The sequence below is a fragment of the Dasypus novemcinctus genome, chromosome 26, assembly GCF_030445035.2.
Source record: "Dasypus novemcinctus isolate mDasNov1 chromosome 26, mDasNov1.1.hap2, whole genome shotgun sequence".
In the NCBI taxonomy this organism is placed as follows: Eukaryota; Metazoa; Chordata; class Mammalia; order Cingulata; family Dasypodidae; genus Dasypus; species Dasypus novemcinctus.
This window is the reverse complement of record NC_080698.1, coordinates 20741544-20769451: the sequence shown is the minus strand read 5'-3', so window position 1 is coordinate 20769451 and position 27908 is coordinate 20741544. Positions and strand designations below refer to the sequence as shown.

The window sequence follows — 27908 nt, the reverse complement described above, 5'->3', positions numbered from 1 at the left end:
ATTCTATTATTATCCCATTTTATCGATAGGGAAATTACAGCACAGAGGAAGTGTTACTTGTCCATGATTACCTAGTTAGTAGGTGTCAGAGCTGGATTTGAACCCAGGCAATGTGGTTCCAGAACCCAAGGTTTCTAACCAAGTCTTTATATTTGTGAAGGATTTTGATTCAATAAACAGTCTCAACTTGCACATTATTAAAGTAATTCTGAACCTGTCAAAAAAAAAAGAACCCATGATGATGCCTTCCTGGTTGAAATGCACATCCAAGTTCGCCAAACTCTAAAGCCTGTACTCCCTGCTTCCCCACATCTTCTCCCAGAGAAAGAGGGTGGTAGGCCTCTTTTCACTCACAGCCAAGGACTAAAACTAAAATATTCCCCAGCATCATGCCTTTGTCCCTCTGAGGAGCTTGGCCTTGTGTGTTCATAAAGACTTTCACAACTGCTGCAGAGCCATCTGGCTTCATGGATGGTGGACCTACCTTGGATGTGAGCCTGAAAGATGGAAAACATGTATTTGCTCCTGTTGCTGTTTCTCAAATGCAGACCTTCTCAGTCTTCAACACTTTTGCCAACTCTATGCTATTTACCTTATTTTGTCTTGTACTCAACTCAACATTTTTACTTACATTTATTCAATGAAAAGGAAACTTTAAGTCGTGGCAGCAAAAAGAAAACCAGTATCCCTTACCATAAATAGACACTAACCCTAAGAATGAATATAATGGAAAAAGAAGCCATTAAATTCTAGCTAGGTGCTGTTGGCTGCTGAAAGCCCTGCCTCTGTGTCTGCCTTCTCACTTTATTATAAAGGGGCATCAGCAAGTATTAGAGAGGCATTAAAATGTACTAGCACCAGGGAGACACCTGCTCCTTGAAGACTATAAGAGAAGTGGAAAGGGAATAAGTTCTCACCTTGTGATTTGATGGTTTTTTGGAAACTTTGTTCTTGGATGTCCTAAACTCTCCTGCCCAGCCGAAGTTATGCCTCCCACCTGGGCTAACACAGAGCCAGGGTGTGTGGCCTGGCCATGCATCACAGGGAAGATGAGGGTCCTCTGCTCCTTTCTATGCAGCAGGCACATCTTGAAAAAGGGGAAAACTAACGTGGGTTCAGGTGCCTCAGGGAAACAGGCAAAATCAAGACACGATCAATGATTGCCCTGTCAAAGAAGCAGAAAGAACTGGCAATGGTAAGTGTGACTATTGAGGAGTTTTTCCTTTGAGCAGAAATGCCTTTGATAGTGCCTTCCTCTGTCCTCCTGTTATTTTCTTGTGAGAATGAATAAGCAGGAAGAATTAAATGGACACTCTTGTGTTTTACCAGCATCTGATATAGAAGAAAAAGGATGACACAACTTTAAGGGGGGAAGCCTCTCTATCTCCGTATCTATATCCACATCCCTATTTGTATCCATATCCATCTAGAAAAGAGATGGGGAGGAGAAAAGAGGGGAGGGGGGAGGGAAGTAGGGAAGAGGAAGGGAGGAGAAGAGCGGAAGAGAGGGAAGAGAAGGGAAATAAATCCAGCAAAGAGGGTTTAGTAACACAGCCCCTAACTCCAAGGATCTGAGAACGTTCATGGTCTTAAGTAACCCGAGAGAGTCACTACGTGGCCCTTCCCACAGTCTTCTGATCCCCATTTTCTTCCATGGCTACATAGGACCCCTTTAAGACGTTTTTTACAACTTAGTACATATAGCGAACCCTAATGTAAACTGTGGGATACAGTCAACAGTACAATTATTATATTCTTTCATCAATTGTGACAAATGCACCACATTAATGCCAGGTGTTATTAATGGGGGAAGGGAATAGTATATGGGAACCTTGTGTTTTCTGTATGATTTTACTGTAAACCTATAACTTCTCTAATGAAAAAAACAAACTTCATTTTAAATGGAAACAAAAAAAAAAGCCAAACCGAACAGACCTGTCTCCATAAAGTAGACAAAGCACAAGACATCCTTATTGGAGATGCTATTTGTAAATCACGGTGGTGAGGGTGGTGGAGCCCTTTCATGCAGCAAACAAAATGCCAGGGACTTTATCTGCAACATCCCCATTCATCCTCACAACAACCTGAGAGATGAATTCTATTGTTCTTCCCATTTCATAGATCGGAAACCAAGGCTGGAGGGATTTGGTAACATGCCCAACATCATTCAGCTACCAAGTGGCAGAGCCCTGAGCCAGGCTCGCACCCGAGCCTATTGTGCAGTAAAGATCATGGTCCTAACTCTGCTCAGTCCTCAAAGGAAAAAAAAACTAAATATTCATTATCATGTCTGTCTAATTATATATAATTAGTTTTAATAATTAAAGTCAACAGAGAGAAACTAATAGAAGCCAAACTTTTCCCCAAGACTCTCTTGATATACTGTTAGTTTGAAATAGATGCAGCGACCTGAGAGCTTTCTTCCATCAGGATCTTATTTCCGGGAGGCAGATGTGGCTCAACTGAGGGGGCATCCGTCTGCCACATGGAGGGTCCAGGGTTCACTCCCCAGAGCCTCCTGGGCTGTGTGGTGGGCTGGCCCACATGCAGTGCTGCTGTGTGCAGGGGTGCCATGCCATGCGGGGGCGCAGAGGAGCGCGTGGTGGACAGACACAGAGAGCGGATAAAGAGGGGGAAGGGGAGAGAAATAAATAAAATATATCTTAAAAAAAAAAAAAAGATCTTATTTCCCCTCTCCACATGTGTCACAGATCCAGTACTATTACTACAAAGAACAAAATACTAGTAGCTGATAGTTATTGAACTCTTTTTAGGTGCCAGACATTGTGCCAAGTGACTTACCTGTATTTTTTTCTCTTAACCCACATCCATCACCTTGTGAGCTCGGGGGTGCCTTTGAGGAAACTGAGGCCCAGAGATGTTAACAGCTGGTTCAAGATCACTCACTTGTAAGGGACAGAGAAAGTATAGTGAACCCAGCCATTTGTCTGCAGACTCCAGACCCCCTGCTAGATCTGGTCACAGGGAGGTTGAAGAGCACATGAGTTAGGGACGTCACACCTTCCCTTTCCAAGATTGCAACGACAGACAAAAGGAACTTGTGGAACTTTCCTTGGGATTTAGTATCTAACAGACCTTTTTCAAGGCAAGTCATCCTTTGCAATGACTAGCTTAAGATGGGCTCATTGTAAGATTTCCTTTTTTTTCATTGTTGCATGAAAAAGAGAAAGCCATCTTCTTTTAGGGCCCCAGGGAGGCTTTGCCTACAAGTCAGAGTTGTCTGTGTATGTTGCTCAAGAAGCACAGTGTGTAGGAGGATTCAACAGCCTTTCAGAGTTAGTTTTGGAGAAATTCTTTAAAGGATCCACCCTACATATTATATATATTTTTTGGTTTAACTTCTGTGTGTATCCTCTAATTACAGTTTATTGTTCATGCAGAATTAGAGGCTGCTACACCTAAGACAGTACTTCTAAAGTGGAGTGTGCCCAAGACGCAGTGGAAACTTGCTAAAGAAAGGCAGAGCCCAGAGCCTTATCCCAGATAATCTCCATTTGTAAGTCTGAAGTTGGCAGCCAAACCCAAGTGACTCATCTTAGGTATTCAGAGGGTACAGGCCAAGAATCACTACTTTAGTTCTCCCTCACGGGTGACAATCCCAAACTCAGACACTTCTTCCTCTAACAAATACTCTTTGGCCAACCTCACCTAACGCTACACCTCAGTTGTGAGATTTTATTTTATTGCCATGGGGTTTCACTGCCTTAACTTTTTATCCATGAATGCGTGTGTGGTGAGAGAAAGGGGGGCATTAAGTCCTAATGACATGGCTTGAGCCTCCTGGATCCAGCCAAACCTAAAGCCAAGAGGCCGCTGTATTCCTTCTGCTCCCCCAGATTCCAGCATAGTGTCTCACAAACACTAGGCATTCAATGCCTGCTGGCTAAGCAAATGATAGGGGAGAAAAGAGTGAATCATTCCTTGCTTGCCCCAGTGAAGGAAAACAAATAAATGTACATAACACCATTGTTCAACAAAACCACTTACTCCCCAACCCCCCTTGTACCCCAAGAAATAGGAGCTGAGCCAGGATCCCAGCCAGTCTGCCCTTTTGCATTCTCACAACCATCATTAACATTATTCCCACCTAATTCTGTGCCTTAACTGTCCAGTATTCCGTACCCTAGGGAGACATGAGTAACTATCTGATGACAGTGGTTCCTCCAGGATGGTCATATCAGAAGTAAAGATTTTAAAACAAATCATGCCGTGTCACCACCTTCACGTTTCCAGCATCAGCAGCTGATGGACAGAAAAAGCACTGCTGAAGCACATTTGGAAGTGTCACTCTGGTTTGAGTCGTCATGCCAGAGGCTGAGGAAGAAAGGAAGAGAGGCGGTGAACTCAGGCCTTGCCGTAGCCCTGTGGCTTTTTACTGCAGATTAGAACTGGGAATCCAGCAGGGGTCTCTTGACAAGTGTAAAAGAGTGAGGGGTGGTGTTGCTTACCATCTCAGAAAGGGTTTGTTTGTTTGTTTTGTCTCTTTTTTAATGTCTTGCTTTCTTCTTTTGGGCTTTAATATTGGACCCCTTAATTCCTGGGACCTGAGCAGGGCTGAATTCCCATTGTAAACTCCCGGCTTTAGTTCCCTGGCTTTTGTTCTTTTAGAGGTAGAAAGAAGGATTGAAATCTGGCACATGGACCCAGACCGTTCCAGACAGGATTAGGATGACACTGTCCCCCCAGAGGGCTGAGTGTCTCCCAAGGGCCTGAAGCCTCAATCCAGCAGTGACCCCAGGACCAAGCTCTATGTTTGGTGCTTCATGCCCATTCTTCCATTTAATTTTCACAGCTGTCATCTCAGGTTGCCCTTCTGCCTGTTTTGCAAATGAGGAAAACCAAGCCCACAGAGGTTAAGCAATTTCTCCAACATAACCTAGAGAATGGGCGGCAGAACCCAAACGTGACCCACGCAGGAGCCCGACCCTACCTGACTCCGAAGCCCGTGCTCTTCCCCCAAATAACCTGGGTAGGAAGCGCTAAAAAGGAGCAAGAATTTGGATAACTCAGAATATTGGTTTAGAAAGGGGACAGCAAACACATGCCCAGGGAGGCCAATTCCAACTAGCTACCTTTTTCAGTAAATAAATCTTTATAATAACATGGACACGCATACATTTACATATTGCCTCTGGCTGTTTTTTCCACTATAATAGCAGAGGTGAGCTGTTTTGAAAAAGGCCATATGGCCTGCAGAGCCAAAACTATTTACTCTCTGGCCCATAAAGAAAAAGTTTTCCAATTCCTGGTTTAGACAGTTGCCGCCTGGAATAGTCTAGGATTCACTTCCTCTTGCCAGCAGTGTGTCCTTCGTTTTTCTCATCTTGAGATGTGGAGACCATAGGAGCACTGGTGTCAGAGGGGCCTTCAAGCGCCTGGCACAGTGGTTAGTACTTTGTAAGTACTTGCCCCAACAAAGACCATAAAAACCCCAGTGCAGTTTGGGCTTGTGCCGATTCCCACAAGGGGAATGGAGAGGCATGGCGGCAGGGAGGGGAGTGAGGTGCTGGAAGGCTTGGTGCCTGCATGTAGGCCCACCAGGGTAGCTCAGCCCCTTCCCTACCAGACCCTCTTAGGTACAGTCTCTGGAATTAAGCTCTGAGGAAGAACATTAACGAATCAGGATCAACCTTAGTTATTCTTTATAGAGGACATTGTTTTGTTCCTTCTTTCAACCCAACTTGAAATGTGACTGGGAAAGATAAAATAAATGGCTCAACCAGGTGTCTTATCTCATTGATGTATCAGGGATTTACATACATGGCTCCTCTTAATGCCAATGGGAGCAGAGCAAATAGATGATTTACTTTATTGCAAAGGTCAAAAGTAAGTTTGTTTATCCTCAGAAGTTACCAGGGATGATTAAACTTAGGTGTGGAGCAGAGTGGGACATGGTGATTGCATTTTTATGCCAGCTTCCTTAAAAATGAAGCCTGTCTTCAAAGGACACCTCAGTTTCCCATACAGGAGCTCTTTTTTTCTTCTTCTTCTTCTTTTTTTTTAAATGTTAACATTCAAAAAATATGAGGTCCCCATATACCCCCCACCCCCCTCACCCCCCTCCTCCCACATCAACAACTTCTTTCATCATCATGCCACATTCATTGTATTTGGTGAATACATTTTGGAGCACTGCTGCACCACATGGATAGTGGTTTACATTGTAGTTTACACTCTCGCCCAGTCCACCAGTGGACCATGGCAGGACATACAATGTCCAGCATCTGTCCCTGCAGTACCCACCCAGGACAACTCCAAGTCCTGGAAATGCCCCCACATCATATCTCTTCTTCCCTCTCCCTACCCTCAGCAGCTACCGTGGCCACTTTCTCCATATCAATGCTACAATTTCTTCCATTACTAATTACAATAGTTTCATAGTAGAATATCAATAAGTCCACTCTAATCCATATTCTATTCCTCCGGCCTGTGGACCCTGGGATGGTTATGTCCACTCCCCCTCTATATTGAGAGGGGGCTTAGAGCACATAGATGATGGAGGCAATTCTCCTGCTTGCAGTTGTAGGCATTCTTGGCTCCCTGGTGTGGTAGCTGACCTTCTTCACCTCCCTGTTAGCTGGCCAGGGTAAGTCCAATAAACCAGATGGTAGGAATTGCAAGTCTGCTGAGGCTCAGGGCCTGGCTGTCACATGGACAGTCTAGAGATTCAGATCTCCTGAGTATACACCAACCCCAGCACCGACCACAGGTCTGGTAAAAGTAACAGAAGAGGCATGTGTAGAAAGGTCACCTCTGAGTCCAACTCCATCACACAAACTCCAAAGTAGGGCCCACTGACATAGCACTGAACTCCAGAGCCATCTGCCATGACCATAGAACCTGTGGGTCTCTGTAGCCCTCAAGAGAACCAGTACCTGGGCTTCTACGTACTTTGGCTGCCCCTGGGACGCTGCTGAGGCATGCATAAGCATTACCCCTCTGATGGCCTCCCGACTCTTTTTTGGAGACTCATAGCCATATCAACTCATTTGCAGGAGCTCTTTTTGATTATACTAATATGTAATCATAACAATACTTATCTCTTAACACACATTCAGGGTTTTTATCCACTGAAAATTATTTTACATTAAGAATGGCACAAGTATAAGTGCAGTATAGAAGACATCCCAGAGTTATGGGGGAGAAACCCTCAATGTGAATGTGTTCTCCTTCCAAACACCAGCACTGCTTGTTTTTCCACCCCAAGTTGCCCTGACCAAGAGGAGAAACTGTGAGCTCAGTGATATATTGAATGTTTAACCCAACTTCATTAACTAGAGCTAAATGCTAACACACACTGTACTGGCTTCCAGCACAAATTAGCATCCATAATAAAGCATATAATTAGCCACATACCCACATGTTCTCCAAGATGAATAAGCCCCTGAAAGCCCCTACGCTGCTCTTTGATTTTTCTGAGCTGGGACTGTGATAGCAGCCTGGTTGGTAGAGGCCTCTTGTCCATCAGCTAAATGACCTTTTGAAATGACACATTTCTGAATAAACTCATCCAAAGTCAATAATGGAAAGTCAAGGAGAGTTACCTGCATTGCTGCCCTAGGAAGGGCCCAGAGGGAGTTAAGCTCAAAATCAAGGTGAAGAGAAATAAAATACAAAGCTTTCCTGGTCACCCACATCCAAGCCCCACTCAGTGAACAGTAAGAGCCCTTGACAAAATCACAATAGGCACTGACATCTCCAGAAACATCCCTCCTCACCGTGACCCCTCTATCTTGGTGGCTGACCACTTACAAGGGACTTGCACATCTGCCATTTCTTCCAACCCTCACTTGAAAAGATTGAGGTTAAGGGATTTTCCCAAAGTGCCTAACAAGCGAATGATGGAAGCTGAACCTGAGCCTAAAATTCCAAATTTAATCCATTTCAGATTAAACCTTTATTTAGCAGCTATTATATGCCACCCACAATACTAATATTTGTGGATCATTCCCCATATCAAATCCATCATCTACCTTTGCTGTATCTTATTCAATTAAGTATTGACTGAATAAATGAATAAGTGAAGGATACAATTGAACAGCAGTACAGAATTATTATTCACTATCATATAGTTGCCTTCATATATTGAGTAGGATGTAGACTTTGGGGGCAGGACTTCTCCTAAAGGACAAGTAACTGCATGACAGAATGAAAAACAAACAAACAAACAAAAAACAATGCCCATCCCTTTTCTCCAGGACTAAAAAGCTGTGCTGATACAGTCTAACTCAGTAGTATATCGATAAAGTGGACAAGCTCTTGTGCAATGGGAACGTCCAATCAACCACTCTTCCTCTGCTAACAAAATTGGCACATCAAGGAAAGAGGCTGTTGGAGGAAGAACATGAAGGTATAAGAAGACGTACTTTACAGTCAAGGTAGTTTTATAATTGAATAATGGGCTTATCCAAAGAACGGGCCATGGGTGACTATCTCCATTTATTCCAAGAGGTGTCCCCAGAGATCCCTTTCATGGACTCTGCTGCACTCTTTGCGAAATGAATCCCTTCTAGGCTCAAGGGAATCCTGCAGAAAAGGCTCCTCTTAATTTTCTATTGTGACTACGTTGCCTTTTCTTTGAATGAGAGTACACATTCCAGGCCCCAGGCTGAGGTAGCTAAAAACACTTCACCCTTGGATGCTAAACCAAATCCAGAGCTTTGCCTTCTGGGCTTCTGTTGGAGCCACCCTCATCAGTGGAGTGCATCTTGCCCAGGTGAGATGCCAACTCCAGCCTTGCCCCCCACTCCTTTGTCCCACCTGGGCCAGTTCTGTGGAAACCATTTTGAAAGAATTCCCCAAGTCCCAGGCAGAATGCCCTGTTGATTTTCTGCTCTTGTCAAATCTCCCAAGATGCTACCAGTTCCTGATGGTCAGAGATTTTATTCAGGACCCAGAGAGGGGTCCTGACTTACTCACGGTGCACTGGAGAGATGTGGAATGACACAGGAAGGAAAAGGAGAATTTTGGCAGAAATAGTTTACCACTCCACGGGTGAGAACAGTTACTCAGACAGGTGTTTGAAACCCAACACAAGAGCTTGTGTTCAGAGGTTCCCAGAAGAGTATCCACATGTTGAAGTTATTGAATCGGAGATGTGTGTGTGGTCTCTCTCACTTGCTCTCTTTTTTTAAATCACTTTTTTAAGCCTGCTTCCTTCACATAGGAAATAAATACATAAAATCAGCTTGTGAACATCAGGATAGCTCCATGGACAATGAGGTATCGATTTCTCTGTGTAGGGATGTTACCTAAAATGAGGCTAAGAAAGTAACCATTGGTTACTTGGAGATTTGAATGCAGCCTTCTGGACAGCCCTGAAGGCAAGAAGCAAAGATTGCTTTTTCAGAAAATAATTTGGCTTCTGTGCAAAAGGAGTGTTTTAAAGCTTTGATGTCTCCCCTTGTAGGTAGCTGATTTTCCATGGGTAGTCAGTCTCTTGTGTATGATGAGTAGATCTGGGAAAATCACTGAATATATTCATTTAAAACAGACTTTGCACTGATAGCTAAGAAATTTCCATGGGGCTGTTGCACTAGAGTGTTTTGCATAATTGAATACTGTGTCTGCAAATAAGACTAATAACCATAGTTGTTCAAGTGATTACCATATCATAGATCCTAATGGTCTACCGGAAATGCTTCTGATAGTAATGCTTTTTTTTAATGACCAGCCAACCTTGCATGGGAAAGTTTTCTGTACAATTGGGATGGCCACTCACTTGCCTCTTGGCCCTTTGTGTGCTTGTCTCTGCTCCTGGCCTCAATTCCTCCATTTATAAAATGTTGAAATGGGATTGATAGTCTTTGTGGTTTTTGAAAGATCTGGCATTCTGGGTTTGAAAGAATGAAAACATCCTGTTTCAGATACTCAATATAAATTGAAAAGCCGTGACCTGCTAAGTTTACCCAGCTTATAAGAGGTAGAGCTGATATTCTGTCTTATCTCCAAAGCCCTCAGTCCTAACCAATGTTTTTCTCTGGGCAAAAGAAAAAGCGGAGAACAGAGCCACTCACTGTTTAACTTGGGAGAACCAGCCAAAGTCTTAGAGAAATGTATGTATTTCCTGCTATTAGCTGGAGAATAGTGTCTGCTTGGAGCTCAGGAAACCAAGATCACTGATGTAGTTCTTATATTAATTGATGGAATTCAGTTGTACCTACTTTCCAACTACCTATTTGATAAATAAAGATGGGTTTGCTAGAATGCCAAGGAATTGGCAGACCCAATGACTTGGTACAATTCTCTCACTAACTCAGCCTAGAATATATGCATGTGTACACATGAACACAGCTGACAGCAGTTCAGTCCAGTATATCTAGGGGAGAGACTTATTTTTTAGTGAACTTAGATAACACATTTTCATGAAACATGGTGCCCAATAGGCACAAGTGAAATATTGTAGCTGCTCGCCATGGCCCTGAAGCAAGTCTCCTGCCCCCAACGCTATTATAGCAATGCCGTAGTCCATACCACTCTCTCCTGGCCATGGTCCAGGAAGGAGGTGACTGAGAGCTGTGCAGGCAGAACAAGCCAACTGGAAGGCAAGCCTGAGACTGCTGCCACAGCATGACCTGCTCTCCAGTTTCTACCAGGCCACTACCTCTGCAGCTTTTCTCCTGCCTCCCCGTGTGTTTGGCAGGGGCAAAATTTTGTGATGAAGAGCTTGAGCTCTGGAATCTGGTCCCAAATCATAGCTCCTCTACTTTCTTTGTTTGGGGAAGGCACTTAACCTCTCTGAACCTGTTTCCTCCCTTGTAAAATGAGGACAAATCATGAGACCAGACTCATGTGAAAGGCAGTCATGACAGTGAACTGAGATTAGGCATATCATCAGGGTTTAAGTCTGTCCTTGGCAAATAATATGCACTGTATTAATTTCCTACAGCTACTATAACAAATTACTGCAAACTTGGTCACGTGAAACTTCATGAATTTATTATTGCGCAGTTCTGGAGTTCAGTGGTCTGAACTCAGTTTCAGTGGACTGAAGTCAGCAGGCTGTTCCTTCTGAAGGCTTCAGGGGAGAATTGGTTTCCATGCCTTTTCTAACTTCTAGAGGCTGCCTGGATTCCTTGACTCATGGCTCCTTCCTCCATCTTCAAAGTGCATCACTCCAACCTCTGACGTCTGTCATCCTTCCTCCTTCTCCCTTTGACTTTCTTGTCCTTAAAAGGACACTGACCTATGAGATAAGCCAGGATAATATCCCTATCTCAAGATATTTAACCTAATCACACATGCAAAGTTTCTTTAGCCATGTTTGGTAGCATTCACAGGTTCTGGGAATTAGGATGTGGACATTGTGGGGTCCACTGAACAACCTACTACACACACTTATGTGATTTACTGCTATACTTACTCCTTTTCTGCCCGTTCCATTTTTTCATTCAATCAAATGCACACAGAGTGAAATGCACAGATCTTAAGTGTAGTTTGGCTAATATTTACACGTGCATTTATCCAAGTAACCACTGCTCAAGCCAAGAGCATTTATAGCCCCCCTCAGGCTCCTTCATGCCCTCTCCCAGGCAGTGCCCACCTCCATTCTTATACTTGAGTTTCATGTGTGGAAACAGATCATATGAACTTATGCCTGGCTTCTTTTACTCAGCTTAGCATCTGTGAGATTCAATCAGCTTGTGGGGGTACAGCAGTAGTCTTTTTTTCTTTTGCATAGTAATGTAGTGGATAGTATGCTTATTCTTTTTTTTTTTTTAAGATTGATTTATTTATTCATTTCTCTCCCCTTGCCCCCCCGCACCCCGGTTGTCTGTTCTCTGTGTCTATTTGCTGTGTCTTCTTCTTTGTCCGCTTCTGTTGTTGTCAGTGGCAGGGGAATCTGTGTTTCTTTTTGTTGCATCATCTCGTTGTGTCAGCTCTCCGTCTGTGCAGCGCCATTCCTGGGCAGGCTGCACTCTTTCGCACTGGGCGGCTCTTCTTATGGGGCACACTCCTTGCACATGGGGCTCCCCTACGCGGGGGACACCCCTGCGTGGCACGGAACTCCTTGCACGTGTCAGTACTGCGCATGGGCCAGCTCCACACAGGTCAAGGAGGCCCGGGGTTTGAACTGCGGACCTCCCATGTAGTAGACAGACGCCCTAACCACTGGGCCAAGTCCGCCGCCAGCATGCTTATTCTTAATCTTTCCTGTTGATACATCCCATCTCGAACTGCTTGCTACTAAGTTTCCAAAGATCATCTTGAACATCACCTTCTCTTTAAAATATCCCCTGGTAGCAATATATCCTCCCAGTCAGACATGGTTTCAATGGCTGCCTCCTACACCAGTTGCATGTAACCTCTAGGACATACACATATTCATCAGGCTTCAACTCTTATTAGCCACATGCCTCTCTCACCCACTGCACCTTGTGCTCCATGTGGACAGGAAGTTGAGCTTTATTTGCCTTTGTATTTCCATCAACCCTAGCATGGGTGCACAAAGCCACCGGGTCTCAGCAGTATCTACTGCACTGCCTTTATGATAGCCATTTTCTGCTGAGAAAAGAAGCTCTGTTGTTGCCTATTAACTGAAACCCTCTTGTGCAATGTATGCCTTTTTTTTTTCCAATGTTTGATAAGACTCCCTAACAAAAGGCAGCCTGGGGAATTTCCACTCTGTTCCTTTTAAACACAGGTGAGAAACAAAAGCTGGGGACAGGTGAGGCAAAGATGGAGAAAAGGTTTGTTTTGGGTGCCAGAATTTTGAACCCTTGCCTTCTAAGGGGTTTCTCCTTAAAGCAAAGAAGAAGGTATAGTGAAGAGCCTGGTTCTTTTTGTGAGGTTTAACTACCGACAGGTTTCAAGCCCGATCCTTCCCCCTTTTTTATTTACCCTACATCCAGGCAACTTGACAAAACAGCCCGGACACTCCCTCCTTTGGTGCTGGCAGGAAAGTTTAAAGTACACAAACGCCAGTCTGTGCCTGAGAGCTCTCACTCAGGGCCACATCCCCTAACTACACCTACCCACCCCCCTCCCTCTCCCCTTCCTTTGCTCTGCTTTACTCCAAGCAGAACCTGAGCCGGTCTTCAGAGGGAATCCTTTCACTGTTCACCATTGACTAATCAACTTTATTTCACATCCATTGGTGTCTGTGTGTCATTTGTCCTGATATCTGTAACTTCCTGGACCAGGTATGTACAGTGTCCAGCCAGGAAGGTTTGAGACCAAAATAAGACAGAAGATATAAATTAAAGTCTCAATTCTTGAGAGTAACAATAAAAAATCTCACCTGGAAGTGCACATAGGTTCTTTTTGCTTTCCATGCCATTGCCTCTTCTGGAAACCCACCTGGATTTTCCTCGGGAATCATCTCTCCTCATTCTCCACCCACATGTTGGGTGGGGCTGACACCTCCTCCAGCCCCTAGGGCCCCAGGATGGCCTTGACCCAGGCCTGGCCAATCATTGCATTGTGCCTCCCTGGCCAGAATCATTGTTTCAGGGATGGGCCCAAGACTCCTGGGCTAATCCAGGGAAACTCATTTCTGGTGCTTTTGCTTGGAGTTTGAAGTATGAAGAGCTCTTTTTACACTGGGCTTGCTGTAAGGTTAATCTAAGTCCAGAGATGCCAGCACCCCCTGTACTGAGAGATCCTTCTCCAGAGTGAGGCCAATTTGGAGGAAACCAAGGCATAGGGATGTGGGCAGAGAATGTCTGAATCCTCAGGCTATTGTGGAATCCTTGAATCTAGCCACATTCAGCGCCAGATCCACTCCAGGACTTTGTAGTTACACGGTCTAATAAATACCTTTATCATTTTCAGTGATTTTTACTTGGGTTTCTGTTATTTGTGTCCGAAAGATATATTTGAGGGACACAGTTATCAGGTTTTCTGTACTCTGATGACCTTTTTGGCTCTTTGAATATATTGAAGCCAAAAATGCAGTGGAGACCGGACAACCTTGGTCCTCCCATGAACACTGAAACCTTCTTCTCGGAATGGCAGAAGTAGCAGCTGTTAGAAACGACAGGAAAATCTTGACTTGAATTGCCATTCTGCCAAGACGAGAACACCCCAAATAGATGGCACTAGGGTGCTGAAGCGTCACCTCACTGGAACATGACTTATTATATGTACCAGGAGTCCTATGTCAGCAGGAAGTTAGTGCTGTATTGGGGAAGCAAAGATGAACTATAGAATGAGCATGGCTCCCCAATTTCCATTCAGTGAAATTTAATTCTTTGTTTGGTTATTTTCCCTCCAGTGTTGGAACCAGGAAGGTAAGCTAAACTGGTACAAAAAATTCCATGACACAACAGCAGCTAAAATTGATTGAGCACTGTGACAGGGAGAATAATGGCCCCCAAAGGTGTCCACATCCTAAACACAGGAACCTGTGAACATATTATGTACATGACAGGAGGAATTAAGGTTGCAGATGGAATAAAGCTGACTAATTAACTGTTGATGGAAACATCAACAGTAGCAGAGAGACCTCTGAGAAGCAGAAAGTGAATCTGCCCCAGAAACGTCCAGCTACGACTTTTGCAGAGCACATCACAAAGGTCCATGTACTTCACAGCTTCTCAGAAACATCCCAGGGGCTGGCTTTTATGTTTCTGCTTAAAACAACCTTATCTCCATTTGTTGGAAGGACTTGCCGCACAGCTGAGGAAATTGGAAACACATAACTTCCTTACACAACTGAATGAGTACACCTGCAGCTCTTTCGAGGATTAAATACCCCAAACTAGTGCCAACATCTGAGCAATATAATTTCCAACTAACATCATTGTATCTGGTCAGGATGGAGAAGAATTGCTGCCATTTGCATCTGTGATTGGAGGAGATGGTCATTTTTCTTTTGTTTTGTTAAGGAGGTACTGGAGATTGAACACAGAACTTTGTACATGGGAAGCAGGTGCTCAACCACTTGAGCTACATCGGCTCCCCTCGCCATGTTTTTGAGTTGGTGAGCCTAAGAAGTCCATGGAGCTTTCTTAACACTGAATCTCAGCACTGCTGCCTCCCTGTATGCTAGGGAGTCTCTTAAGGGAATTTCCAGAGGATGATAGTGGGCTAACAGTGGGCATTTTTGTATTACATGTTGGTTTTGCAAATATTGAGAATGAATATCCCAGAAAGGTCAACTATTTTTATCCATGCACAGCAGAGTTCTCATGAGAAATGTTTTTGCTGAAATTTAAAGGACATTTTAGGGCTTTAAGCACGGATATGAAATATGGTAAACACTGTCATGTTAGATTTGCTTTTCATTCTTGGGCTTCCACTGCCCACTTAAAGTGACTAACCTAGCAAACCAGAGCACCCACAATGTTGCTTAAAACCAAACTTCATTAATGCTGAAAGAGATCACAATCTCTGCAAGTTGATAGGATTTCATATTTGCTTAACATTTTAGGTGGGATTTTAGGTGTAATGGGTGGAAGAACACAGAAGGTATTGGACTAAGGTAATTGCCTGTGACAAAATGGTAGTCAGATCCAAAGAGGCAAGTCAACTCTAAAGGAAATGGAGAAGGTATTATTGCATTTAGAGCATCAGTGTGCTCATTTTTTAAAGGCTTTTATTTTTGCATTTTCTCTAGAATATTCTTCATTTTATAATAATATTCTCCCGTTGGTGATGAGCTGGTTAGGAAAGGAAGAGAGCCAAAGGTAATTAAGCATTCTATTTAAAATACTGCAATCATAAGCATCTTCCTGTAAAGAGTCCTGTTATCGCTTCTACATCCCACGGGCTCAATTCTACTGTCAATTCGCGCATATCACTTGTGTGAAGATACAAAAGACAGCTCACTATAATTTATTGGGCAATTTAACACCATCAAGGGATTCTTTACCTGGTCCAAATCTCTTTGGTTAAACACACACACACAAACACACACACATATGCACACACACACATTTCTTAAGAGTTTTCTAAATCAATCCTGAGGCATTCATTTGTGAAAATTCCCTTTTGGCTTAATAACACTTTGCATTAGGCCAGAGACTATTAAGGCACAAATATGTCATCGCTTGTCATGGTTCTGGTCGGTCAAATAATAGAATAATCAATCATCTCCATTCTTAGGCAATGGCATGATCAAAGGTACCATAGAACCAATTGGATTCTTTCTCAGAAAGTGGCTCACCAATTACAGTGATTGTCAATTGTTAACAGCTTCTGATAAGTGTGTAATGACCCCAAGTGTTTCCCTAACAATGTGGAAATTAAAATCATCTCTCTTACTTGATTGCCCTCTACTAGATAAACAGGGTGGCACCTACAGAAGACTAGCTTGGACTTCCAATTAATTTCTTTGGAGAGATCAAACTAAATTTAAGTCCAAACCTGAAAAAATACTGGTTTAATTTTAAAAAAGCACACTACTCATACATCATACATACCCACATCAGCTGCTCCACTATAACTATATGCTAGATGTTAGAAGTCAGAATCACAGTTGATTCCAAAGGTTAGGGCACTTTTATTTGAGAGAAGGAAATGGATAATTCATTATTCAAATTTTCATTTGGCTTCTGTAGTTGGAATGACTTCCCTCTGCCTTTATGGGGGCTTGATATTGATAATTCCCAGTGAATTAAAGAGATTTCCTCAGGGATTCTCCTTGGGAAGGAGCTTAGGTTCTGCTTCAGTGGTCCTCAAGTGGGGAGGCAAAAGGGCTAAAGCATGGGGCATCTCAGTACTATGCATCACCTCATCTTCTTCTCCCTGCAACATCTTAAAAAAAGACATTAGGAGGACTGCCTTGTTTTTGTAGTTTTTTTTTTTCCTTGTTTTTTAAAAAGTTTAGAATAGGCAAGGGAGTAAAGAGTTTATTAAGAAACAAGAAAATGAGAAAAGTGCATGATCAGTGGCATGGACTGCAGGCATACTGCAGAGTGAGCTGTGCATGCCTCATTTTAAAAAACCCCAAAAATGTTCTTTAGGGAAAAATCCCCAACTTTCCTCCTGGATTGTCAGGACTTCTTAAAGAGAGATGGTGTTTTATTTACCCTCCTATCCCCAGTATTCAGGGCACTGTCTGTCAAGGAACAGGTGCTCCATTTACTTGGTAAATAAATGAATGAATGAATATCTGATCTCAATAGCTCTTTACTTTCAAATTAATTTCTTCTTTCATTTCACTGTATTCCACTGTTTTCCAGTATGTGCTTGATCTTCTCAAGAGTTCTTGCAGTTTGCTTTTCAGGCACTTATGACACTTACCCAGAATGCAGCTTTGTCCCTCAACAGTTTTCCAGACAGGCTGTCATTTGATGAAACACATCCATCCTTACAGTTGCTTTTGGATACTGATCAGATTTTCTCCTCACAGGCACAGCCCATTCAACAGTTTGCAAAGTTGCTTTCAAGAACACTCATTCTCTTCTCTTCCCTGAGGCAGGTAGGCAGTGTAGGGGACCTGAAAACTGAGGCTGAGGAGAGAGGCAGGTCTTCTGGCTGGCAATAATTGGGCTCCCTCTGCATACCCCGCGTTGTACCTGTAAGTCAGCTTCATACTGAACTTTTACTAGGCAGCCAGAGACTGAGTCAGAGAGAACAGAATTAATGAACAGCAAGACCTTTTCAGTACAGGGCTTGAGGGAGTGATAGTGAAATGTGCAGACATTGAGTAGACTCTCCTTTGAGCAACACTCTGGACGAATTCTCCAGAATGCGCAAGTAAGGTACCATGGAATGTCCTTACCTTCTGTAGGGAATGGCATCACTCAAAAGTGTTCTTGTCTCTTGTGACCTGGCCTGGAGGAGGCAGGCTGAACTACCCCGGAGCATGTCAGGGCGAGGGCAGCTCGCGGTCCTTCCAGTGGGCACTGCTGCCCTTTTGCCCAGCCCCTCACTGCCTCTGTGGTAAGAAACCCACAGTTGGACCCGTGTCCACCAGAGACCAATCAGCCTGTCCCCAGGGACTCTGGACCATGTGCCTTGTGGGGCAGATACACCCTAACGCAGCCCTTCTGCTAACTCAGCCTCTGACCTGTCCCAGCCTCACTTTGAGACCTAGCTTCTCTGAGATCCTGTAAGGCACTCTTACCTCCTCTAGACAATGCTCCAGTTTTGTGTAGGTCAGCCAGACTCCAGCTCTGTTGCTTACAACCCAATCTGAACACTTGACTGATACAGAAAGGATGTGAAGGAAGAGATTTCCTATGGGCTCGATGGGCCTGGTACCTGCTCCCGAGGGAGGCACCTGCCTGGCGTCAGTGTGCACTCTGGGTCAGCTCCTGGCTCTGCTTTGAACTGTTCTGCCAGAACAAAAGGTACTTAACATCTCCCGCCATGGGAGTCTAGGAACAATACTGCTGTCAGAGACCTATCCATAAAACGGTCAAGGGCAAAGCTTCGGATATTGTCAGCTGGAGAAAAAAAGAGTGTCCTGATATCTAGCAAGAAGCTCAAGGGCCTTCGGTCAGTTATTGGTTTCTTTTTCAGCAGAACTAAAAAACAATGGCAAGAGGGGACAACATTTGGTGTCAAAAGTGCAGGCACTGAACTATGAAAGGAATCCTTGAAGTTATATGATGAGAGGAAAGTCATCTTCATTCCTGGAAATCAGGACGACAGGTGATAAGACGACAGGTGATAAAACGCCAGGGCAGAACTGGTCCTAGGGCAAAGCGGAGGTTTCCTACTTAAGATCTGTGGTTGTGGGGAGCTCGGCTCACTCTTCTCCAAGCCAGCATCTGCTGAGCATCTTTCAAGGCTGAGAGTGGCCACAAAGAACAAAGAGAACCTTGAACTTGAGCCTCATCCCAGACAGAGCCGGACAGCAGAGTGTGGACTTTCCTTGCTCTGGGGAATTTAGATAATGAGGGAGGAATCATAGCCTCAACTGCACTGCTTCCTCCTCCTGCAACTCACTTTTCCCTTCCGGCAAATCCCACCAGATGAAACGACACCAGCGACAACTTCCATTAATCAGACATTTAATAAAGTCCAAAGATGGCACTAGATACTTTATACTCATGACCTCAGTTACCTTTCACACCACGTGGAGCTGGTACAGCGGTTCTGTTGGGCTACAGATCGCCAGCAGAAGATGCCCCACCTCAAAGTGTATATCCACGTGTGCACACACATGCACACCCTGTATAGTTAGCAGCAGGGGCTGCTGTATCCCTAATGGGACATGGAGTCTCCAGTGACACTGTGGACACGGTAATGGCAAGATGAGTATTTGCTGGATCCCAGAAGCTCAAGTAGTGCTATGCTACAGCCCTTTTAAACTTGGGGTTTCCGTCACCACCTTGAGTATTATAACAATGTCTGCACTTTACAGTAATGTTTATAAATAACAGACTCTGTCAGTCCTTGAACCAAACTCAGTCTCAGAGAAGCCACACCTTCATCCCTGAAAGTATCTCTGCCTAGAGCTTTCTCCTAATTGCATAAAAGCTTATTTCTCCACCATGGCTATATGCTATTATTAATATCCCAATGTTACCACACAAGGAAAGAAAGAGAGCCAGGATTTGAACCCAGGTGGAAGACAGCCGAGGCATGGCCTAGACTCCTGTGAGGACTGATCCCATTAGAGGGGAGTCCAAATGTCCTGACCCTGAGGGCCTGGACGTCTTGGCTGCTGTAACCATGACTGCAAGGCCCCTAAAGATGCAGCCCCCTCATAGAGCCTCCAGCTAAGCACATGACTCAGGTCTGAGTCAAGGTGCGGGTTCCTCAGGCCAGGAGGAAAGGATAGCTGTCCTGTGAAGACTCTTCCATAAGATTCCCAGGAAACACATATCCAGGTTTTACTTTATTTATTTCTCCCCACCCACTCGCTGCTGTGTTTGTTCGTCTTCCCTGTTTCTTTAGGAGGCACCAGGAGCCAAACCCAGGACCTCTCAATGTGGGAGGGAGGCACCTAATCGCTTGAGTCACCTCTGCTCCCTATATCCAGGTTTTAGACAAGATTCTTGAAGTTTCTCCCAAGCCCTCGAGGTAACCCAGTTCTGTCCTTGGGGGCTATGGAAAAGAAACAGGATTAGAATCACTCTTCTACATGCCTAGCCCTTTAGTTTCTTCAGGGTGTGGTTCCCTACTGCATCCCTTTCCTACTTCTGCTCTTTGGGGTAGCGGCTCCACCTCCCTCAACAACTCCTCCCACACAGGGGCTTTGGAGCCAGCACTTTTCAGGCCAGCCCCCTTCTGAGCTGCAGATGTGGGATGCAGCTCTGATGCTTCATACTATCTGTGTTACAGCCTGCCCCCAGGCCACTCCAGCAGCCAACCTTTGTATGAGACAGCTTGCCAGGTGGTTTTTGGTGGGTGACCTAGTTTGATTTTCAGTATATTGCTCTAAAATAGTATGATCACCCCCTTATTTTCAGGGCAGGGAAGAAACCTTAGAAATTATCTATTTAGTGTTGTCTTTTCATGGGGAGCCCCATGCTATGGGAAGTTAGTTTCTAACATAAAACAAACATCACATGTGGCCAAGATACCCTTGAAAATCCCTTAAATAACCATAAGGTAAAATATACATATTTCATATGGTCAACCATATACAGTAAATCTTAAATAACTTACAGTTTGAGAACCATCCAACTAGAACAAACAAAGGAACAAAACCAAAGACTAAAGGCAGATGCTGGGGTTTTCAACTGATTCCACCTTTAAGATAACCATCGATTCCCCAGAGGTAAATGAGGGATGAACAGAAAATTCCAGTGCCTCCTGCTTACTGCTGTAATTTGCTGCATTCTATTTTAATATAAAGGCTCAATGACGGTAATGTATGTTTGTTATAGGTTCAAGTGTGTCCCTAGAAAGACAGGTTGAAGCCCTAATTCCCAGTGCCTGTGAATGTCATCTTACTTAGGATATGGGAGGGGATTCTTACATCAAATGTTGAAGCTCATGTGAACAACAGCTGTGATCACTGGGCCCTTTAAATGTGCCAGGCCCTTTGCGAAATGCTTTCAATCCATTACTGCATTTCGCCTTTACTAATGAAGTTAGAATTCTTTTCATCTCATTTTAGAGTTGAAGAAACCCAAGCTCTGAAAGATCAACCAACTTGCCCAAGGTGGCATGGCTAGAAAATAGCAGAGGCTGGATGCAAATCCAGGTCTCTCTTGTTCTAACTCTGAACTGCTGAAAGTGTTGAGTAGACCACTCATTCTCTGATCTGTGGTCTCAGGTCTTAGTGTAAAGATATAATCACAAGTAGTAACAGGGCAGAACGGAGAGCCATTTTCCAGTCTTTGAGGACAGACGCAAGGTCCTTTCATCACAGGCTATTTGGTGCACCCTGACTGGCACACGATATGGCTAGAATATAGTTGCCTTCACCAAGTGGAAGAAGCTCATGAACTTGACCATGTCCACATCCCCCATTTTTTAGGCTCCTCCCTTCTTAGTCGCAGATCTACATTGCTAGGCCATTTAGGATTGCTTATTTACGCTATAATATTCCAATGTGTCAGACAGAATCCAGAGAAGTGACAGCGTACTGCTGCACACTAAAGTGAGATTGTTTCTCACCTACTCAAATTATTTATGGTCTGATGGTTAACCAGTCACTCAACTTGAGGATTTTGGTGCTGTAGGGCTGTTTTATTACCCTCAGCATAAAGATGCCTTGAACGTAAACAACATTTACTATGACAGTCTGCTAGATGGCTTGTTAAAAACCATGTTGTGTCAGGACAGGACTGTTAAAACTGAAGCAGAATGGGCCATGTAGTTTCTGTCTGCCTCTCTAATAGCACACCTGGCTCACAGTCAGTGCTCAGGTATTTTTAGTTAACACAATCACCCAATAGTTATTTATTGAGGGCTTACTACATTCAAGGTTCTCTAGGCCTCAGAGACACAAAGGAAAAAAAAAAAGAAGATCTGCTATTGTGGGGTGTACATTTCAATTGGAGGAGGCAGATAATAGTAAATAGATAAATGTCAGTGCTTTGAAGTAAAATAAAGCAGAGAAAGGAGGACTGGCAATGAAGGGAGGTGATGCTATTTTATAGCAGCTGGTCTAGGATGGCTTCTCTCGTTGCATGATCTGTGGTCAGGTACCAGAATGAACTGTCTCCCTTCATGTGGCTCTTTGTGAGAAGAACATTCCAGGAAGAACAAAGAGTAAAAGCAAAGGCCCTGGGGCAGAACATGTTCAATATGTTTAGGAAACAGGACCAGTATAGCGACCCATGTGACCAAAGTGAAGCGAGAAGGAGGAGACGAGAGGGCGTAAGGTGAGAGAGTTAGCCGAAAGGGAAGTTGCGTATGCAGCCTGTCATACAGGGCCTTATAGGTCAAGGTCTTCAGGTATTTATTGAATGAATGAGCGAGTGAATGAATGGAAAAGTTTTAGTCCATGCCATGTGTTATGACAGAAGGCCGTCTTCTACTTGTGGCCCCAGGACTTACAGCAACCACCATTTACTGTTGCTAGGCATATTGCAGACGTGATCTAATTTAATCCTCATAATTTTCATAATGAGGGAGATATGAGCCCTATTCAGAGATGAGGAAATGGTGGTACAGAGTGGTTAAGGAATTGCAGAGTAGTCACAGAGTAGTAAGTAAAGGGTAGAGCCAGGATTCCATCCTGGGTCTCTCTGAAGGTAAGGACTGTGCTCTAAATTATTTCAACTATCAGTACCTTTGGGTGGGGAGCTCTGACTCAACATTAGGAAAGAATTGTCAGGATATGGAATAGACCATCTAGAGAAGGAATGAGCTCCCCATAAGCAAATGCATCCAAGTAGATCCTGGATATGGCAGTGGAATTTAAGGATTAGATCAGTTATAGGCTGGGGTGATCTCTGAGACCTCAACCAAACCGGTACGTCTCTTAAAAATTCAGTTCCTTCATTCTAGACTTTCTCTATGATGGCTAAGTTGGGAAAAAATACCAGGTAAAATGTAGTATTTGCAATTTTTATGTTCTTTTAAAGAAACCCTAAGGAATCACAGGTAAATACTGGCCACTGGATAGTGTCTACAGCATGTAAGTGATAACTGTAAAATACATCAATCAGAGTTATTATTTACACATCCATTACTTGAAGTAATATGTTCTTTCTTAAATTACAAAATTAATACATAGTGACTGAATAAATTCAAAGAACACAGAAATGTATAAAGAGAAAATTAATAGTCTCTCCCTTCTGCCTGTACTCCAATTCCAACCCTTCAGGTGATCAGTATCAGCCAGTGGGTAAGTTTTCTTTCTGTCCTCCATGAACACACAAACAGGTTCAAACATGAACACACAATCTAGAAACAATATGCAATCATATTCCTTTCTTGAGTGAGAGTGAAAGGTATTTTAACTGTTGGACTTTCCAACATCCCGGGGTGGGGGTGGGGGGCCATGACTCTTTTTCAATATATATATTCAATATATATATATTCAATATATATAGAAACAATATATATAGAAAAAAAGCTTTTTTAAAAAATATTTCTCTGAAACTTGCTTCTTTTTATTCTTTACAGTATAACATGGACACCTATGAAGCAGGCTAATAAGATAGGGAATTAATAAACAGATCTAGAACCTGGCAAGAGAGACCATGTGGCCATCAGAAACCCCCAAGATGGCTGCTGGAAGATCCCATCCCCAGGATTCTGTTATCCAGAACAAAGACCTCTTCCTGGGAACAAGGAAGAGCCCAGATGTTCTTTAGAAACTTTATCATTGGGTCCTCACTAAGGAATTGATGGGTGCAGTAATCAATCCAAACAGCAAACAGCTAGAGCCCCCTCCCCTTCTATTAGCAAGGGGGGCAAATAATTAGCAATTTAAAAGCAAACCAGGAGGCCTGAGCTCACTCTCTCGCCTTGCTCTTTTGGCCTGCGGACCTGTCCTGCCCTGTGTATGCCGCTGTCACCATGTTTCCTCTGCCATGTAGCCACGCAAGTAACCCTGGGGACTTATAATCTATAATGGGGAATTGTAGCTTGTAAATCAGCCCTCTTCATCCCTTTTCATCCCTTTCCTCACTACCTGGGACCCCTGCTCTGTTATTTTCTGTTATTTTCTCCCATTTCTCTTCCCTCCCTACCCGAATAAATTACTGGCCTAACTTACCTGGTGTGCTCTTGAAATTCATTTCTGCAACATAGCCTAGAGCCTAGAAAGAATCTGGTAACATCTATTTCAACAAATGTTTCTAATACATTCTTTTTAATAGTTGCTTAACAATCCAACGTATAGAAAGAATGATGTATTTGTTCCCCAACTGATGAACATTCAGGTTATTTCTGATTATTTTATTCTCAATAATGCTACAATAAGGAAATTCTTGTAAAATACACTTATTTTCTTATGCTTTCATCTTTATAGTATAGAATTATCAGAATAGAATTGTTGGTTCAAAGATATGCACATCTAAAATTTTAAAAGATCTTCTAAGATATTTTTCCAAGCACCTGTTGGCATATCACACACCATCAGCCGGGTTTGCTATGTCAAAAGAACTGTATATATATATATAAACACATATATACATATATATACATACATATATGTATGTATGTATAGCTTTTTCCAAACTATGGATAATGGTCTTTCTTCATCCCTTTTTAATTTTTTTTATGACTACTATTTGAACATCTTTTTAGAAACTTTTTGTTCATTTACATTTTACCTTCTATAAACTGCTTATACATAATATTTTCACATTTTTCTCTCTTGGTATTCTGCTTGTCTTTTTACATTGTATCACAATTTCAAGCTGTTGTTGATCCCAGAAAAGATCATTAGAAAAGAACTAATGCATTCCTGTGGGTGTGGGACGCTTTGATTGCATTAGATTCAGTTAAGGGAACTTTTGATTAGATTGCTTTAGTGTCTTTGATTGGGCTGCATCATTGAGGATGGCCCAGGGTGGGTCTTGGTCCCCTTGCTGTAGTCTTATATAAGTGAAGAACTGAAAGCAGAAACAGACAGAGAAAGAGAACTGCTGCCATTTTGATCCTATGATGTGAGAGACAACTTGAGGACCACCTACAGCTACAAAAAGACAGAGAAACCCTAAGAAACTGTGAGGGGCCAGTGGCTGAAATTAGTGGAGCTGGCTGAAGCAAGGAGAAGAGAGAGATTAGCCATGTGCCTAATGACCCACAGCTGAGCACAGGGAGAAAGTGAGCCTGCAGGAAAAAGCAGAGCTTGCTGCCCTTTTGCCTTTTGACAGAGATCCAGGATCCAGCAGTCAACCATTGGTGAGACAGCATCTCTGCTGATGCCTTGATTTGGACATTTTTCATGGCCTCAGAACTGTAAGCTTTTACCCTAATAAATTCCTATTTTAAAAGTCAACCCATTTCTAGTATATTGCATTGGCAGCTTTTAGCAAACTAAAACACATTAATTATAGATGTTTCTAATTTATTGCTTCAAATTTTGCTTGATAGCTTTGAGGTCCCTATGCTACTTAGAAAGACACCCCCATTCCAAGAATATAAAAATATTCCCCTTACAATTTCTTCTAATATATCTAAACTGTCGTTTTTTTAAAGAAGGTGCCAGGGATTAAACCCAGGACCTCATGTGTGGGAAGCAGGCACTCAACCACTGAGCTACACCTGCTCTCATAAACTGTTTTTTAAATTGGGATGAAAGTCATAAAACATAAAATTAACCATTTTAAAGTACACAATTTGGTGGCATACAGTACATTCACAACATTGTGTGATCATCACCTCTACCCAGTTACAAAACATTCTCATCACCCTCCAAAGGAGATCTCATACCCATTAAGGAGTCACTCCCTATTCCTCTCCCCTTTCAGCTCCTGGAAACCACCAACATGCTTTCTGTCTCCTTGGATTTACCATTCAAGATATTTCACATAAATGGAATCATACAATATGTGACTTTTTATGTCTGGCTTCTTTAATTTAGTATAATATTTTTTAGGTTCATCCACACTGTAGCATATCTAAATACTTCATACCTTTTAATGATTGAATAATATTTATTTATTTATTTATTTAATTCCCCCCCCTCCCCTGGTTGTCTGTTCTTGGTGTCTATTTGCTGCGTCTTGTTTCTTTGTCCACTTCTGTTGTCATCAGCGGTACGGAAAGTGTGGGCGGCGCCATTCCTGGGCAAGCTGCTCTTTCTTTTTCACGCTGGGCGGCTCTCCTCACGGGCACACTCCTTGCGCGTGGGGCTCCCCCACGCGGGGGACACCCTTGCGTGGCACGGCACTCCTTGCGTGCATCAGCGCTGCACATGGCCAGCTGCACACGGGTCAAGGAGGCCCAGGGTTTGAACCGCGGACCTCCCATATGGTAGACGGACGCCCTAACCACTGGGCCAAAGTCCGTTTCCTGAATAATATTTAATTGAATGGATAATATCCTTAAACTTTTATTTTTCTTTGTTTTACAAAGAATGTTTTTGTATATGGTGTGAGGTAGGGGTGTCACTTTATAATATCACAGACATTACAAGAATATTTTACTTTTATTACAGAAACTAATGCCCGGGAGGAAACAACAATGAATTAAAATTCTCCAAACATATTTAGATCTCTTCACCCACAATAACCAGAGACATAAGTACTTTCAACACATCCCATAGTGATATATGCCATATATAAAAATCTTACTCAAGACAAAGAATTAGCAGCCTTTACCTTAGCATTTTCTAAACAATGTCACTGATTCATGGGCCTCCTAATGATTCACCTCTGCATTGGGCATTAGCAGGTCTGAGGAGGGACATTTGTTCAACCAGTATATTTGTATTATATGACTCCTCTTAAAATGCACTTAAAAGAGACAGCATTCTATTTCAAACCCATGTGAGCTGGGAGTTCAGAAATAGCATTGGTATTCCAGTTAATTTATTTTCTAAATGTTCATTCCAGTGTGGTTGAAACTTTTGACCTTGATGCTGATTATGATTAGCATAGCAATCACTCTTCTATAATTAAAAGGCAGACGAGAATTTTCTTCGGCTTGTTTATTAAGTCCCTTATGAATCTTTTTTTTTTTCCTTTTTTCTTTTTCTCAGCAATGAGTGCAAAGTGTTTTGTATTAGTTATGAAGGAACGCAGGTGTCCTTACCCCAGAGGAAAGACCATGACCCCCTGAAGGAGTAGCCACTGTCACCCGGGTGGCTGCTGGGGCCTGGGTTCCCTGAAAGCCAAGTGCATGCTCCTCCCCTGCGCGCCCCTCTCATTCCCTCCTTCTGAAGTAATAATATGCAGCCTCACCGCCCCAGTGATCAGCCTTGGGGGTTACATTCAGTTCAGCTACTGATCTTCCTACACCTCACAGATGGAGCCCAGGACCCTTTTGCAGGAGGGGCAATGGTTGGGAAGCACTGAGGTGTGGGACTGGCCTTTTCCCAAACTTACCTCCTGTGGATCTGACTCCGCAGGCCTCTGCCTCTTCACATGGAGCCGGAGTTGCAGCTTTGACAAGGGTTTTGGATTTGGATGTTATTAATGGCTGTTATTTATTGGAGCACCTAGGCTATGTAGGCACTGTGCTAAATGCTTTTCATGCTTCATCTCGTTTAATCCTCCTAATAGCCTGTTTTTGGTCTGATTACGCTCCCCATTTTTCAGATGTGGAAACTGTGATTTCAAGGCATAAATAACTTGCCTAATGACTATGCTTGTGAGCCTGTGCACCTGAAATAAGAACAAAGCCTAGAGCTGCAGGGGGCCTAAGAGTTACCTCCTGAGAGCCTCCATGTTGCATCTAGCAAGCAAGTGTGAGAAATGGGATCTGGGCCCAGCTCCAGCTGAACTCCAAGGCTGCTGCTCTAAACCAACACAATGTCTGAAGCCCCAGGCATCACCCCGACACACCCCTTCTAGAACTAAAGGTTTATCTGAACGCTTGCCCCATCATAACAATGTTGGCAAATAAACAGCACCTACAGTGTGCTATGCTTTACAGATGTAGTCCACCAATAACGGAGCACATTTGTCACGTTT

At 43.3% G+C, this 27908-nt stretch overlaps 1 protein-coding gene across 1 annotated transcript in view; it reads left to right on the top strand.

Annotated features, from left to right (window-relative positions):
- The window catches only part of FHIT (fragile histidine triad diadenosine triphosphatase), a 1565692-nt gene extending 1541656 nt beyond the window's left edge, over positions 1-24036 (top strand). The window contains exon 11 of the mRNA XM_058288169.2: positions 23446-24036. The gene's annotated coding sequence lies outside the window, so the exon portion shown is untranslated. The remainder of the gene's footprint in view (positions 1-23445) is intronic.
- The last annotated feature ends 3872 nt before the right edge of the window (positions 24037-27908 follow it).